Source organism: Erythranthe guttata, chromosome 9, assembly GCF_056151865.1.
Source record: "Erythranthe guttata isolate IM_541 chromosome 9, IM_541, whole genome shotgun sequence".
NCBI lineage: Eukaryota > Viridiplantae > Streptophyta > Magnoliopsida > Lamiales > Phrymaceae > Erythranthe > Erythranthe guttata.
In genome coordinates, this window is record NC_142541.1 from 2,360,422 (window position 1) to 2,377,186 (window position 16,765).

Consider the following 16,765-nt stretch of genomic DNA (forward strand, 5'->3'; position numbering starts at 1 on the left):
CATGGTGACTTCTGGTCAGCTGGTCCGGGTTATAACTCATCTACAACATGGCGTGGCTTACTCTACACACGATCTTTCCTACGGGAAGGGTCTCGAATTCGCATCGGAAATGGTGTCTCTACTTCACTTTGGGCTGACCCATGGCTCACGGATGACCAGTCTTATGTCTTGACCAAGCGACCGTTCCACTCAGCCTTTCCGAATGTGGTAGCTGACATCATCGACCAAAGTTCGGGTACGTGGGATCTGGACTTGGTGGACAGCCTCTTCTGGCCTGTCGATCGTCAACGCATCCTCGCGGTACCTATTGGCGGCCAAAACACAAGGGATAGATTAGTGTGGCGTTTTTCGGCAAAAGGCAATTTCTCGGTCAAGTCTTGCTACCATCATATAAGGGACCGGCTGGATCGATTGGGGGTTGATAACGGGAGCGGCGGGGGTGAAGGTAGTGGTGTAGCGGTGCATGACTGGAAGAAGCTTTGGAATTTACCAATACCACCGAAGGTTCGCCATTTCCTATGGAGAGCCTGCTCGGATTCTCTCCCTTGTCGAGTTGAACTTTATCGACGTAAGGTGGTGACGGACCCGATTTGCTTGGTTTGTGGGAGTCGTGAGGAATCTTTGGTGCACGCGGTGTTCGGTTGCGGTGTCTTGCAACGTATATGGGCTCATGCTCCATTCCATATTTCTCGAACCGATCAGTGCAGTACCTTTTGGAGCTGGCTTAATTCGCTCCAAAATGCCCTTACCAAGGATTGTTTTTACCTGGCAGTTATGGTAGTGTGGAAGCTTTGGGAGCGTCGTAACAGGTTAGTGCATGGCGAGGAAGTGATGGATATTAATATGATTGTTCAATGGTGCGCTAGCTACTTGGAGGATTATAATGCGGCGCAGTTTCGTAAGCTCACCGTCAAGGGAATGGTGCTGCCAGAAGTGTGGAAACCGCCGCCGTGGGGTCACTACAAAATTAACGTTGACGCCGCCTTCCCGGTAGGGTCCGACTACTATCAGACCGCTCTTGTGGTCAGGGATGGCGGTGGTGAGTGTATTTACTGGAAAGTTCGGCGATTTAGAGGCCGTGTCCGACCCATTGATGGTGAAGCTCAGGCGATTCGTCAAGCTCTGATAACGGCAAAGCTACATCAATGGAGCTCCATTATTATTGAGAGTGATTGCTTACAGGTTATGGAAGCATTAAATAAGAATGTGGATTCTCTTATTTCTTGTGGTGCAATTTTGGATGATTGTGTTATGCTCGCTCGACTTTTTGTTTCTGTTTCATTTTGCTTTGTTAAAAGGCAGGGTAATGCACTTGCCCATAACTTGGCTACTGTTGCTGTGTCTGATTGTCGGGATGGGGTTTCTCTCCCCCAACATTTGGCTTAATGCCCAATAATATTATGTTCTCTTCAAAAAAAAAACTCATATCAATTTTGATTGATTATTTTGACATTAGCTTGTGAGGAGGCCGGTTGATACCGAATGTGGTATATAAAATCTTAATGTGGGATAGATCAATGCTTTGTGTTTTGATAAATATGATTGAGAATAAATCAAATGCTTTGTGCTTTGATAAATATGATTGAGAAAAATCAAATGCTTTGTGCTTTGATAAATGAGATTGAAAATTTGCAGTTGGCCTATTGCGAGAATCTTTTAATGGAATCCGGAACCATTAAAAGAAAATACAGTACTGTGAATTTATGTGAATATTCACGTGAAAATCTATGAGATATTACATGTAAACTTATTTGAGAATGGTTAATAAACCATTGAGTCTATGAGACTAGATGTCAGATAAGCGCTATTAAATTTGTGAAATTATTTTTCATATTATTTCAGAAATCATCTGAAATGCGTCGAGGGGGATCGGGTTAAAGCCTAATATATTTGGTAAAGTTGTTGATGAGGATACTACCGCCTACGGGCTAGAGATCCTACGAACTAGGCGAAGAAAAACGAATCTGAAAGCAACTTGATAGTGATAAAAGTGCACACTTTTATTATCCATCCCTATGATGCGTGTGCACTAATAAAGCTCGTAACGAATTGTGAGGTTGAGACTTTGATCTCTTAATGAGTTCTATAGCCCGAATGGGTGGGGTGTTAGAGTTACGTAAACATCCTTGATAGAATTCACCTTGTAAGTGTGGAAGTGGGGCCGCTTCCTATGAGAATTATAGGCTATTCTCTAGAGCTCTCACGAGAAATGGGGTAAAGCTCATGGCCGTTAACGTGCTGGCTTTAGAAGTTTCGATCGGGACACTTTGAGTATTATGTGTGCAATATGATTCTACGTGCCCCAAGGGTCACTGTTTCAAGGCTAAGTCCACTTTGATTCTAGTACGGGAAACATATTGTACTAAGTGAAGGTTTCAAGCCATTGCTCACTTTCATTATGCATAATATTCTGCAAGAGCTCAAGTATTATTCTTCTTCTTATTTTTATTAAAATAAGTGGGGGATTGTTGGAGTATTTTAATAAAAATATATATTTTATTATAAAATATAAATATTGTCTTTGACCAATTTATGAGGTCATTTGGACCAACATTTTGAAACCTACAAAGACTTTATTTTGTCTCATAAAACCTTAATATTTTCCTTTAATTCTATATTATTAAATAGAGGTTTTATGGTGGTCATGTTGTACACTATAAAAAGGGGACTTTGTGGTTTTGCAAGATTGAAGAGAGAAGAAAAAAGAAAGTGTATTTCTGAAGATTATATATCCTATATATTATATACATATATGTTGAGCTCTTGTTGTGTGTCGGGTGTAAGCTTCTGATTCACTTGAACGTGCAATTTCGGTGAAGTTACAGCGGAGAGATAGGCTGGGCTGTTGTATCCCATAGGCGACACGATCGGAACCTTTTTGCACCTCATTAGAGAAGGGATCGTGAAATTCGTCTTAAGAAAGCGACCTAGTCCGCGCCTCACCTTGCCTATCTCCATATTATCGTGTTTTTTATTGCAACAATTTATTACCTATAAAATTAGAGAACAAATGGAGTCCAAGCCTCATCCACCAATTTCGTGATCGATCGTCAAAGTACAGCCAACATGTACACATATTAAGAAAATTAATTAACCGATGATAATCATATTCCCTAATGCTATAGAAAAATAATCAATTATTTCAATTGAGTGAAAACTTACACCGAGTAAACTTGAATTTATTAAGCAAAATCGAAGAATCCAAAACGAAAGAAAGAAAAAAAATTGTTCCAACAATATCCCCTCACATGATTTCATATTGCACAAATAACCTAAAAAATCGACAAGACCGTAAAATACATTTGGGGGGGGGGGGGGGGGGGGGTGGTGGACCAATAGAGAATATAAACGGAAAATTACCCACTTCAATTCTTTTCTGCGGATCTCTTTGCGGTAGGAATCGGTAGGGTTCATCGTTTTGCCTCCCTTCGTCGTCTTCACCATTGTGACGGCTTTTCAATAATCTGCAAACCGAGTTCTTTTCTCTATCGTCGTTCTCGCTGAGAAAGATATCCAAATGGGTGTCGTTCTCTATCGTCGTTCTTTTTGGATTTCTTGCATTTTGCTGCAAAACTCTGAAGAGAGTGAAGACTTTGTGAAAATTCCTGTTATATATACCCGCATGCCGATGGCAGCGGTTATGGAGGTGGTGGTCGCGGTTGAGATGGTCGATTGTGGCGGTAGTAGTGGCGGTGGCTCAGATCGACGGATAGGACGCGGTTGCATCAACCTAGGGTTGTTTGATGGCTAGAGTTTAGTGGGCGGCTAGGATTTGGTAGAAAGAGTTTGACGGGGCTGGAGTTGAACTGAGTACTAGGATTCGACAGCAACTTGAAGTTGAATTGGGCGCTAGGGTTTGGCAGCGGTACTTGGGAGTTGATAGAGGTTTGGCAACGGCTGAGAGTTGTTAGCCGCTATGGTTTGACAACGGTTGAGAGTTGTTAGTTGTTCGGGTTCGGAATAGTACATTGTAGTACAACATAGTTTAATTTGTCGTAATAAACCATAGTCTACTACATATACGGTGTGTTGTATTGTATATGAGGCAGATGATATGCGACCACATGAAGTGAGATCCAGGATTTAGATGCCATCAAGTGACAATAATAACTATGAGTGACTATAAATAAATGACTATAGTGATCGACATAAAATAAAATAATTTAAAAAATATGTAAATTAACTATTAAAAAATTTAAAAAAATTATATATTTTCCGTAATTTTCAATATTATGTGGGAAAAAAATATAAGTCTTTTCACAATAGTGTAAAAAATGCTAAAATGAAAAAGAAAAGAAAAAAAAAAAAAAAAAAAAAAAGAGAAACGGGTTTTCTAAAGATAAAAAATAACAAAAATGTTCGATGCAAAAATAATTGTTGAGTGCCTGAACCTCTGTAGCAACTCCAAAAATTAGGGTATCATCGGCAAAGCACAAGTTAGATATTTCTAGGGCCGTTGGTGCCACTCGAACCCCTCTTAACTCGCCTCCTTCTGTTGCTTTCGCGATCAACGCAATAAGAACTTCGGCACAGCAAATAACATAAATCTAGTTTAATTACCATGCCCATTATTATTATGTAACTTCAGTTTGATATATTAATTCAATGCCATTTTATATATTTTCTTTAAGACAGATTTTGTTTTGATACTTAATTAAAATGAGCTAGTTTGAATTAATCGTTATCTAATTTTCGAATTTCGCCGAATCTGATCCAAATAATCTTTTTTTAATCTTGGGATGCTGCATTTCATTGTTGTCAAATATGAAGATTGAGAGCAAAGAACTAATTAATATGATATGAAACGGGAGAATTACACTTTTGGTCCCTCATGTTTGGCACGATTTCACTTTTGGCCCCCATTATTCCAAAGTGAACAAAGTTCACCTGTAAGTTTCAATTTTAAACACTTTTGGTCCCCACCGTTACATGTCCGTTAGCAAATAACGGAAAACACTATTTTAGGGTGAAAATTGAAATTTTAAAATCTTTTGAGACCGAAAATAATTATAAATTTAAAATAGACTACTTACAATTTTTAATAATAAAAAAAGAAATTAACGAAACAAATTATTACATACACAGCTGAACTGCAGTGGAACTGTACAAACGCCAAAGTTATATAGATACGCACTAATTAATTAATCAGTAATTAATTAATTAGCATGCAGCAGGAATTACTTTTCCCCTGTTGAAGTGGTTCTTGACGGCGTTAACAGAAGACTTAACGGACTTGAGAATAGTTTTGCCCATCATTGTAGAAACATGCAACTTTCTTTTCGGAACAACGCTCCCCTTTTTAGCATATCTGCTGCTGTACATAATACTGGAACCCATCTAGTGTGTGTTTTGTGTGTGTAATTTGTATATAATGTGTATTTGATCTCTCTTGTTTTTTGTTTGCTTTTATGTTTGTGTAATGATATAAGAATATGTTGAGATAATATATAGGTATTTATATATAGATACACAGACGTGTATTGGGTGGTGACTTGTTCATGCATGGAGAATGGAGAGAGAAGTTGACTTGTTCAATAAACGTTGACTTAGTCAACGGAAACGCGGACCCAATTGATTTGGGGAGAAAAAAATAGTGTAATTAATTATTTTTCAATTAATTAATTAAGAGTGATGAAATGGTAAAATAAAAAGGGGAAATTAGTGATAACCCCCTAATTTTGAAAATATATATGAGGAGGTCCAATAAATTTTTCTTTCCTAGTCAAAAACCCAAATTCGGATCTTAATTAAGGAGACCCCCCTGGATAACTTAAAATACCAGTTTTACCCTTTCACTATATGAAATAAGTACAAACCCTAGCCACCCACGTCATTTCAAATCACAACCACCCACACTCTGCTCTTTCTCTCTCTAGATATTTTTCTCTTGATGCTTTCTTCTTCCTCCCATATTCATTTATTTCCCCTTATTCAGCTCCCTCTCTCTCTCTCTCTCTCTCTTCAGCCTTTCCTCACCGTCGATCCGCCTTGGAGCATCCACCACGGGATCTAACGTCTCTCCTCTGTCGCCGCTGCACCGCTCCAGACGTTTCTCCTCTATCGCCGTGACATCCTCTGTTCTTCCATCGCCCCCCATCGCTCTTCAGCCACTGGTCCTCCGGCGATGTCCTCTATCTTCGCTCATTTAACACGGCGGAGATTGAAATAGGTATTTTTTTATATGATTTGATTTCGGATATGATACATAGGTGTTTCGTATATATGATTTGATTTTTAAGTTTTCGTTTTTTTACACTGTGTTGTGTTTAATTTTTATTTTTTGATTTTCATTTTTACACGTATTCAATGGGGTACAGTGATGTGTTTTTGAAAATGTTAAGCTCATCTTTTATTGAATTTAAATGTTGGGCTGGTCTTATATTTCAACGATAAAGAAAGCTACTAAGAAAGCTTTTGAAGAGATGGATCTGTGCAAAATGATAAAGAAACTATTTGTATTAAATTATTTGTTCAACGATATGCATGATTTTGACTTTTATTTGTGTTCTCGGGTGTTTCTTGTCTTCACGATGGAAGTGGAATGGTTTTTAGATTTGGGTGGTACAATTTTTTCACCAATTTAATTGTGAAGTTTTTTGTTGAACAATGTTTTTTTTTTTTTTTTTTGTGTGTGTGTTGTTGTTTTACAATGTTTTGATATACAGTGCGGTTTTGCTGCTGACTGTGAATTAAACCAGTAAATATTAGGTGTAGAAACTTCTGTTTAAACTTAGATTTGCTACGAATTTTACTATATAACTGCAGTCATATGTTGTCACATGTAGTCACATTTAGTAATATTTAACAGCAGTCATATGTAGTCACATTTAGTAACATATGGACCTGTAGTACACTCATGTAGTCATTTGAACTCGACTCTGATTATTTGATTCTTCGACTCAACTGATATTTTGTTTTAACTGGATCTACATTTTTTTATAAAAAGAGATCTACTAAGTTTTTTAAAATATGTGTATAATTAATATTGTTGTTCACTTTTTTTTATACCTAGGAGTATATGTAGATTCGTATGAGAATATTTTGTTAGTAATATGATATTGATATTTTATTTATCGAGAATGAAATAGGTGACTACTTTTACGTGTGTTTCAACTATTATTTTATCTATGGTGTTCCACTTCAACTTGCTTTGATCTTTGACCTTTGGTTATACGAAGAATAATGACTAGCATACTCTGTTTGTAATTTGATTTTGATAATATAAGTTGTCTCGTGTCGCCTGGAGAACAAAGTCAAACTTGAAGGGACAAATAAAGTTACATACATGTATATAGTCACAACTCACATGTGGCCATATACATGTAGTCATATATAGTCATGTGTAGTAACATACATTAATATATGGTGTAGTCACATATAGTAATATATAGTCACGTGTAGTAACATACAGTAATATATGGTGTAGTCATATATAGTAATATATAGTCATGTGTAGTAATATATAGTAATATACGGTGTAGTAATAAAAAAAGTAATATATAGTTATATATACTATGTAGTCATGTAGTTATATGTAGTCATGTATGAGTTATGTGGGGAGTATCTATGTATACCAGTAGGTGATAGTGCGTGTGTGCATATTTAAATTTGAAGCAAAATTCGTTGTTTGTTTAACTCTTTTTCTTTTTTCACAGGTCTTGGTGTTTGAACTACTATGTAGTAAGTTTTTTCACAGGTCTTGGTGTTTGAACTACTATGTAGTAAGTTTTTGCGGAGTGGATTGTGTTCGTTGTTCAAAACAAGCGGTTCTCGTGTTGACAATTGCGATTTGAGTCAAATTTAGTCGTATAGATAACTGTAGTTATGTATAGTTCTATGTAGTTATATATATTTATATACAAGCTATGTGTTTTTCTGATGAATAGTGATCTTGATGATTGTGTTTTTTTTTTCACTTTTTTGTTAGGCATTAAATTTTTTATAATACCAAGAATCAAATTTTGAATTTTTTTATTGGTATAGATGAATTTTTATATATATAATCAACGGTTTTTATAATCGATCGACCATAATTTTGGGGTAAAAAAACAGTACATGACTACATATAACTATACATGACTGTGGTATACTATAGTCATGTATAGTCAATTTCAATGCAGTAAATTAAAAATTAAAAAATAAAATTTAAATAATTAAAAATTAAAAAAATATTAAAAAAATTAAAAAAATTAAAAAAATTAAAAAAAAAAAGTTAAGAAAACAAAATTAAAAAAATTAAAAATTAAAAATAATTAAAAAATAAAAAATTAAATTAAATTAAAAAAATTAAAAAAATACAAGAAAGGGTGCGTATGAAAAAATAATAATAAAATAAAAATTTATAATTTTTTATTAAAAAAATTGAAAAAATGATAAATGCAGGTCTAAAAGTGTGGAGTGCAGTTAGCTATAATGCTGAATGGCGAATGCTGGGGTGAAATACTGAATGCAGTTTGCTGAAAATTGCAATTAAGGGCACAATAGTACTTTTGCCTCTTCAGGGGTGTATCTCAAAGAAAGAATTTTAGGGGTGGACTTATCCCTATATATTTTCCATTATAGGGTTGTATATCAAATGACCCCAAATAAAAAATAGTGTAATTAATGTTTTATTGGTATTGTAAAATGACAAATAATTTGGGATAAATTTCAAATAAATCCAACCCATTCAAACTTATTTGCAAATAAGGAAAATCCTTTCATATGTACCAAAATTACCCCCAATTCATTGAAACCCAATTCAACTCCAATTTCATGATTTACACCCCAATTTAGCCAAATTTTATCAATTAACCAATTTTAACCCTAATTTTAATTTTGACCCCAATTTTAACCCTAATTCTTATCAATTCCACCAATTATGCTCTAACTTCCTTAATATTACACATTGACCCCGGATTTAAACAAATATATCACATCAACCCCCCAATTTTTTTTTTTAGAAAATATTTTTATTTCTGAAATGTTTTTTTTCCGGCCAGATTCCGGCGTTGACTTTTTTTTTTTTTTTATATAATTTTGTTTTTTCTTAAAAAAAAAATTAATTAATATTACTGTCTTGGCTGCTAAATTACTGTCTCTGGCAGTTATTTAACTGCCGGAGACAGTAATTTAGCTGTTAATTGACTTTTTTTTTCTTCAAAAATATTTTAATTAATATTACTGTATCTTGCTAAATTACTGTCTCCAACAGTTATTTAACTGTTGGAGACAGTGATTTAACTGTTAATTGACTTTTTTATTCTTAAAAAAAATATTTTTAATTAATATTACTGTATTCGTTTGCTAAATTACTGTCTCCAGCAGTTATTTAACTGCCGGAGACAGTAATTTAGCTGTTAATTGAATTTTTTTTTTCTTCAAAAATATTTTAATTAATATTTACTGTATTCGTTGCTAAATTACTGTCTCCAGCAGTTATTTAACTGTTGGAGACAGTGATTTAACTGTTAATTGACTTTTTTATTCTTAAAAAAAATATTTCTAATTAATATTACTGTATTCGTTTGCTAAATTACTGTCTCCAGCAGTTATTTAACTGTCGGAGACAGTAATTTAACTGTTAATTGACTTTTTTTTCATTTTTTTTCTTAAAAAAATATTTTAATTAATAGTACTGCCTTAGATGCTAAATTACTGTCTTCAACAGTAATTTAACTGTCTTAGACAATAATATTAATAATATTACTGTTCGGAAAAATAATATTCATAATATTACTGTTCGGAAAAATAATATTCATAATATTACTGTCCCAAACAGTAATATTACTGTCTGAGACAGTAATTTAGTAGCTAAAACAGTAATATTAATTAAAATATTTTTTTCTTCTAAGAAAAAAAAAATCAAAAAAAAAAAAAAAAAAAAAAAGTCAACGCCGGAGACCGGCGGTCAACGGTGGTTGACCGGCCGGAAAAAAATTCAGGAAAAAAAAAGTTTTCAAAAAAAAAAAAAAAAAAAAAAAAGTCAACGCCGGAGACCGGCGGTCAACGCCGGAAATCTGGCCGGAATCTGAATATTTCAGAAAAAAAAATTATTTTCTGAAAAAAAAAAAAATTTGGTTGTTAATGTGATATATTTGTTTAAATATGGGGTCAATGTGTAATATTAAGGAAGTTAGAGCATAATGGGTGGAATTGATAAGAATTATATTGTTGAGGGTATTTTAGACTAAAGACATGGGGATGGGCTTAATTGAGAGACTGTTTTTTTTGTGGACCAAAATGCATTTAAGTCCTATGTGATGGGCCTTTTTGCTATTCGCCCTATTTTTAAACACATATATTTTGTTGTCGATTTATATTTTATAATTCATATATGATCTCATTGGCCGTGAGCAACTTGTGATTAGTACAAATTATTTATTTATTTATTTATTGAGAAAAGGAGTATAAATAATTTATTGGGTAAATGGCATTTGACCCCTGTGGTTTGAACATTTTGCACATAATCCGCTTGTCTGATAAAATTAGGCACATAACCCCTTTGTAGTTTTGCACATGATCCCATTATGGTATCTAATTAGGCACATAACTCCCTCATGGTTTTAACATTTTGCTCGTGACCCCCTTATGTATGAAATTAACACATATTATTGAGTTTTTTTTTTTTTTTATAGCAAATATTTTTTATTTATTTAATTTTCATTTCAACTTTAGAAAAATATTTATTTAGATTTTTTCAAAAGAATAAAAAAAATAAAAACTTTGTTTCTTAAAAAAATTATAGTTCGATAACAGCTATAATATAAATACTATATAGAAAATAGTAATATAATAATCATAATTAATGATATTATTAAAGATTTTCAAATTGATTTTTAATATTGAATAAACTTTAGGGGTGATTTAGTCTTTTCCAGTTTTCTATTCAAGAGGGTTATGTGCTAATTTCATACTATAACGGGGTTATGTGCAAAATGTCAAAATCACAAGGGGGTTATTTGCATAATTTCATAACATAAGGAGGTCATGTGGAAAATGTCAAAACCACAAGGGGGTTATGTGCTTAATTTCATCCCCATAAGGGGGTCATATGCAAAATATTCAAACCAAAAGGGGTTAAGTGCTATTTACCCTTATTTATTTAATACACTAGGCATTAATTATTTATTTATTTAGTGGGCTTGGACTAGTTACTCAACAAACCCTAAATTAAATGGGTTGGATCTTTAATATCATGGGCCACAGTGCTTGTTGATTCATATTTTCTTTTGGTAGTTGTACAAATCGGAATAGAATTTTTGAATTTTGTCGATTTTAATTTGAAGAAAAAAAATCAATTCTAGAATATTTTTTTTCATTTTTATTTCAAAATACCAATATATCCAAAAATTCCACAATGTATCCGAAATTCATAAATCTGATACTATTTCGGAAAATTCCAAAATTATTATATATAAAAAAAGATTTCTTAATTATTAATTTGGGACGAATTATTAGGTTTCGAATTTTTGAAATTGGATTTGGAAGTCATTTTCTACATCAGAAAAAATTGATTTTTAGTTGAAAAGACTTATTTTGATATATAGCTTTAAAAGCACAAATTTTAAAGTAAACAAAAGCAAAAGTGCATTCGTAAATATTAAAAAATATATTTTTAAATAAATAAAGAAAAAGAAACTCATAATTTATTTTCGAAAGTTTTTGCAAATACCATATTAGGTGTAACCGATATATTGTTAATTCAAAACTCATTGACATTTAAATTATTCAAGAAGTTTGAGTTGAGTGTGTGCTTGAACATGTTAGATTGTCAATGATTTCTAATTAAATTATTTTGGACCACCTTAACTACTTATCCATATAAACTTTATATATATATATATATATATATACATATATAAGTTTACTCAAAGAAGATATAAATACATTAGTACATAGCGGCTCTTTGAGGAAACTCCCTCATTATTTTTTTTAATGGAGAGAGGTCCAAAATATTTCTGTCCATTTGAGAAAAGTTCACATTCATTTTGAGCTAATGTGTTTTCCAGCTTTGCCCCCGCCAGCCACATCAGCACTGGGTCACGCGCTCAGCAATTTTTTCTTTTTTGTTTTTCTGTTTTTTTTCCCTTCTTTTCTGTACCAGTTTTCTTAATCGACCATGGAGCATAGTCGATTAGCCTTAATCGACTATGCTTCATAGTCGATTAAGGAAATTCTTTAAATTTTTTTTTCTATTTGAGTATATTATTCAACTATGATGAATCATAGTCGATCAAAAGTCTACTACTAAAAATAACAAAACAAAACTGCAAAAAAATGCAAAATCAACTATATTTTACAAAAAAAAAATATAAGAACATTATAATTGATTTATACAATTGGAATTAATTAAAAAAAAATGGAATCGATCAACTTTAATCCACTACCAGAGCATAGTCGATTAAGAATCTGCTACTAAAAATAACAAATCACAACTGCGAAAAAATGCAAAATCAACTATATATATTACAAAAAAAAAATATACAAGCATTATAAATGATTTATACAATTAGAATCAATAAACAAAAAATCCAAGAAAAAAAAAATTGGAGTCAATGAACCTTAATCGACTACTAGAGGATAGTCGATTAGCTTAATCGACTATGAACATGTACATAGTCGATTAAGGTTTTAGCCTGCGCGAAATTCTCTACAGGCGCCGTCATCCGCCCAGTCCACCAAAAAACCCTAAATATGTCTCCCCATCGTCACCACACCGCCGCCACAACACACCGTCACCACCTTACTTTGATATTATGACAGTTTTTTTTTTACAAATAAATAAAATAAAATCACAACTCGCACCACCAACCAAATTAGAATCACCACCCATCACAATCCGATTCCAATCGACAATTTTACCTCTTTTCGCCACCGATGAAGCAATCGTGGCATTCGAACTCAGAAATCGCTATCAAAATCATCATCATCTTTATGGATTTTGTTAAGATCTGCAACGACGGCGACGGCGATGGCGAGACGACAACTGCAACGACAAAGACGGCTTCAACGAAATTGGCATCGTTATTCTGACGGTGATGTCGGTGGTTGGTTCTTCATCTTCCGATAAGAGAGAATGAGAGAAAAGTATAAAAGAGAGAGAAAAAAAAAAGTAGAGAAGATACGCGAGAGAATAGATGGAAAAGAGAAAATAAAATTATGATTTTGAAAAAGTATAGTAGACAATTAAGGGTAATTTTGGAATTATGAAAATATCACTTTGGTGGATATTAGCTAAAAGGGTTTTCTCTAATTATTTTTTGGAGGGGGTATTTCCTTAACTCATTTTCCTATATGGGGATTCTTGTTAATTATCCCTAGTATATAATATATTATTTGTATAAAATCTTGGTCGAATAAAGAGAAATGGACGTGCCAACTTATATGAAATGCGATAAAAGTGATAAAAGTGTTCGTGTGACTATAATTAATATAATTGTTACAAATAAAAAGACTATAATTAATAATAATAAGCATTTTATCAACTAATACACTTACTTGATTATTGATGGTTTGTGATGCACACGTACATACAAATCAATTTGTTACTTAACTTTATTGTCTATAAAAAAAGAAAAGAAAAAAATAAAAAAAATTCGTTTTGATACTTTCATTTGTCTTCATTTGATTTTTTTTTTTTTTTTAAATTTAAAAATTATGGACTTTGCATCCTCGGAAAAACTTAGTAGCAGTTTGCACTGTTAAAACACAATAAATCATTCACAATACACCTCGTATTGAATTTTTAGAAATTAATAAGGATATTTTCTTCTTAACACTGGAATTTTTTGATGAAAAAAAACGAATCGCACCTAATGACTTCAAAATTAGTTTTTATAAAACAAAATAAATTATTTTCAAATATTTTCTCAACAATTTGTCAAAGAGACAGGTCTTTTACAGGAATCAGTAAAATAAATTGTTCTAATTAATTATGGTAATTTTTTTTTAATATGTTTTTGTTAATTGTGCAATGCCGAGTTAAAAGACCCTACAAGAAAATGCAAAATAGGCAACGATTTCTTTATCGACGAAATTAATTTGGTTGCCAATAGTTATATTTTAGCAACAAAATAGTATTTGGGGCTAAAGATTAACGTTTTTGTAATAAGAGATTTTTGTTGCCTTTGAATCTCATAGGCAACGAAAAATAGTGTTGTGAATAGTATTGTTGATATTTCGCAACGAATTTAATGAAAGACAACAATTTTATTTGTTGCAAAGAAGTATTCATTTTCGCTAAGATATAAATTGTAGTAAATACATTTACAATAGCAACAAATTTATTTTGTCACCAATATAAAAGAGTTTTTTTTTTTTTTTCTAGAAAAAATTCCTTCAACCATTTTCGTTTATAAAATAAATTCCAACAAATATTTCACAAGTTATAATAAATGATATACCGATCGGATTGTTGAGAAAAAAAATGAGAATTTTTTTTTTGTGAGAATGATTTATCTTCAAATCAATTTAGTGAGTAATTCTTTAAATTTGGACTTTGTACGTTAAAAAATTGCACTACACAATTTAAATGATTAATTAATCATCCAATTATGGGTAAATAGAATGATTCAAACTATGGATTAAATATGTTATATTAAAGATCTTCTGTTCTTTAGACTCCAAAATGAATAAACAAATAAATAAATAAATACACATGATATTTTTTGCTGCGTGAATTATTGTAATAATATACCTAGTCTACAATTCACCCCATAGAACATGCAATAAATCTCTTAAAATCAATTATCTAATAAGAGTCATTTTGCCCTCTATGAATACTTTGACCTAAAAACCATATTATTATACTTTAATTAAAATTGATGTCCTTTTTTTTTTATAACAATTTTGCAAACATTAATTAACATGCGAGATTAGGGGTGCAAGTTGGAACGGAAATTCCAATTTCCGCCGGTTCCGATCCGAAAAGTTCCGATTTTGGAACAACTTTTTTCATTCCGACTTCCGAAATTCCGATTTCCGAATTTTTCCGATTTTTTTGGATTGGAATTGGAATTATATAAAATAAATTTGGAATTTCCGATTTCCGATCCAATTTGATTCCGAAATTAATTCCGAAAAATACACCTATAAATAATAAATATTATATAATACTTATCTTTCCGAAAAATACACCTTTAAGTTTTGTTTTACGATTTTGACATAATGAATTGTTGTTAGAAGTTTTATTAAATATTATGTTGTGTTTATGTTTATTTATTTTTTGAACTGAAATTTAATAGTTATTAGTTTTACTTTTATCGACGTGGATGTTCTTATTTTTGGAAAATTATGAACATTTTAAAAAAAAATCGCTAAGTTTTGAAATTTTTAAGCTCCTGTGATTTCCGAAATTCCGAAAATTCCGGGACTTTTGGAATTGGAATGAATTTTTAGATTCCGAAAATTTTGGAATTGGAGTTGGAATTGATTTTGTACTTCCGAAATTTTTTGGAAATTTTCCGAAAAGACTAATTCCGATCCGATCCATCCGACTTTCACCCCTATGCGAGATACAACTTTTTTTTAATTTTAAACACGAATTGGGGGGCCAAAGGGAACATGTGGGGGCCAAAAAGTCAAAACATCAAAAAGGAGCGTGTCAGCATGAGGAGGACACGTGCCAAGCTGGGTATGGACACGCGCACGTGTCACGACAAAGGTTGACTCTCCCTCAAATCGCGTGACGGACAAATCTAGGTCCGGCATGAATCGAACCTCTCTCCCCCCCACCTTGTTTCATGCCAACCTCTCTACACTATGAAATGTATAATATAATGTTTGCTTCCATGCACATGTAAATATCACTTTTTTTTTCGAGTTTAAATATTTGGAAAAAATCGGCCCGACTCACTGAGTTGGTGGAACAATTGAAAAGAGTGTCGTACTTAACTACAATGTGAATTTTCTTGAGTTTGTCTCACATGAACTGTTAATCTAGTGCAACATATATCTTTCGTATAATTTGTGCGATATATTGTAAAAATGTAGGATTTATTCAGTACACTTCTAGTAATTATGGGTTCCGATCCCGTGGCAAGAAATAATAAAGTAAAATGGAGGGACTCATTATTTTTAAAATTATTTCTCTATTTTTTGTAAATATGTATCATATATACACATATACATATAATGCATTTAACTATATATATAAATGAGTTAGGTTTTCAATCGGGCGAGTTTGAAAATAAGAAATCGAGAGTCGCCCCGAACTCATTTACAACTTGTTACTATAAGCAAGACGAATAATGTCAAGATTATTCTAATGAAAACTTTTGTTAATTATATTGCCTCATTGTGTCAACATTTTTTCGTTTAATTTTATGAGTCGGCTCAATTTTTTTATTTACCTTAATTCATATTTGTTTGAATAAATTAAATCTAATTATTACTAATCTAGAAAAACAAACTTCAATCTTCTTGGTTGTAAAAGAATAATTTTAGAATATTCGATAAAAAAAGAAAAACAAAATCTAAATAGCAAAAATTATGTAAAGAGCGTTACGGCCACGCTCCTCCATAACGCTGGGTTGAGCAATTCATACCAAAAAAAATCCGGTGCGACTACGTCCACGCTCCTCCGAAGACTCAACCAATCCTACGCAAAAAACATCTGCTGACGTGTCACTCTCCCATTGGTCCAACTATCCTCTTCCCGGACAAAAAATATTATGAACGATACCAAACAATAAACTAGGGGCTCGCGCCACAGACCCCGTTTTTGGTACAACGTCAAAATCAAATTATTTAATTATTTAAATTATTTATTAATTAATTAATTTGT

The 16,765-nt window shown here is 32.4% G+C and overlaps 1 long non-coding RNA gene across 1 annotated transcript; it reads left to right on the forward strand.

The window, feature by feature from the left end:
* The first annotated feature begins 5,829 nt into the window (after nt 1-5,829).
* Nucleotides 5,830-7,911, forward strand: LOC105959722 (uncharacterized). Its single transcript, XR_001172966.2, has 2 exons — nt 5,830-6,169; nt 7,656-7,911. It is a non-coding gene; the product is annotated as an uncharacterized LOC105959722 (long non-coding RNA).
* The last annotated feature ends 8,854 nt before the right edge of the window (nt 7,912-16,765 follow it).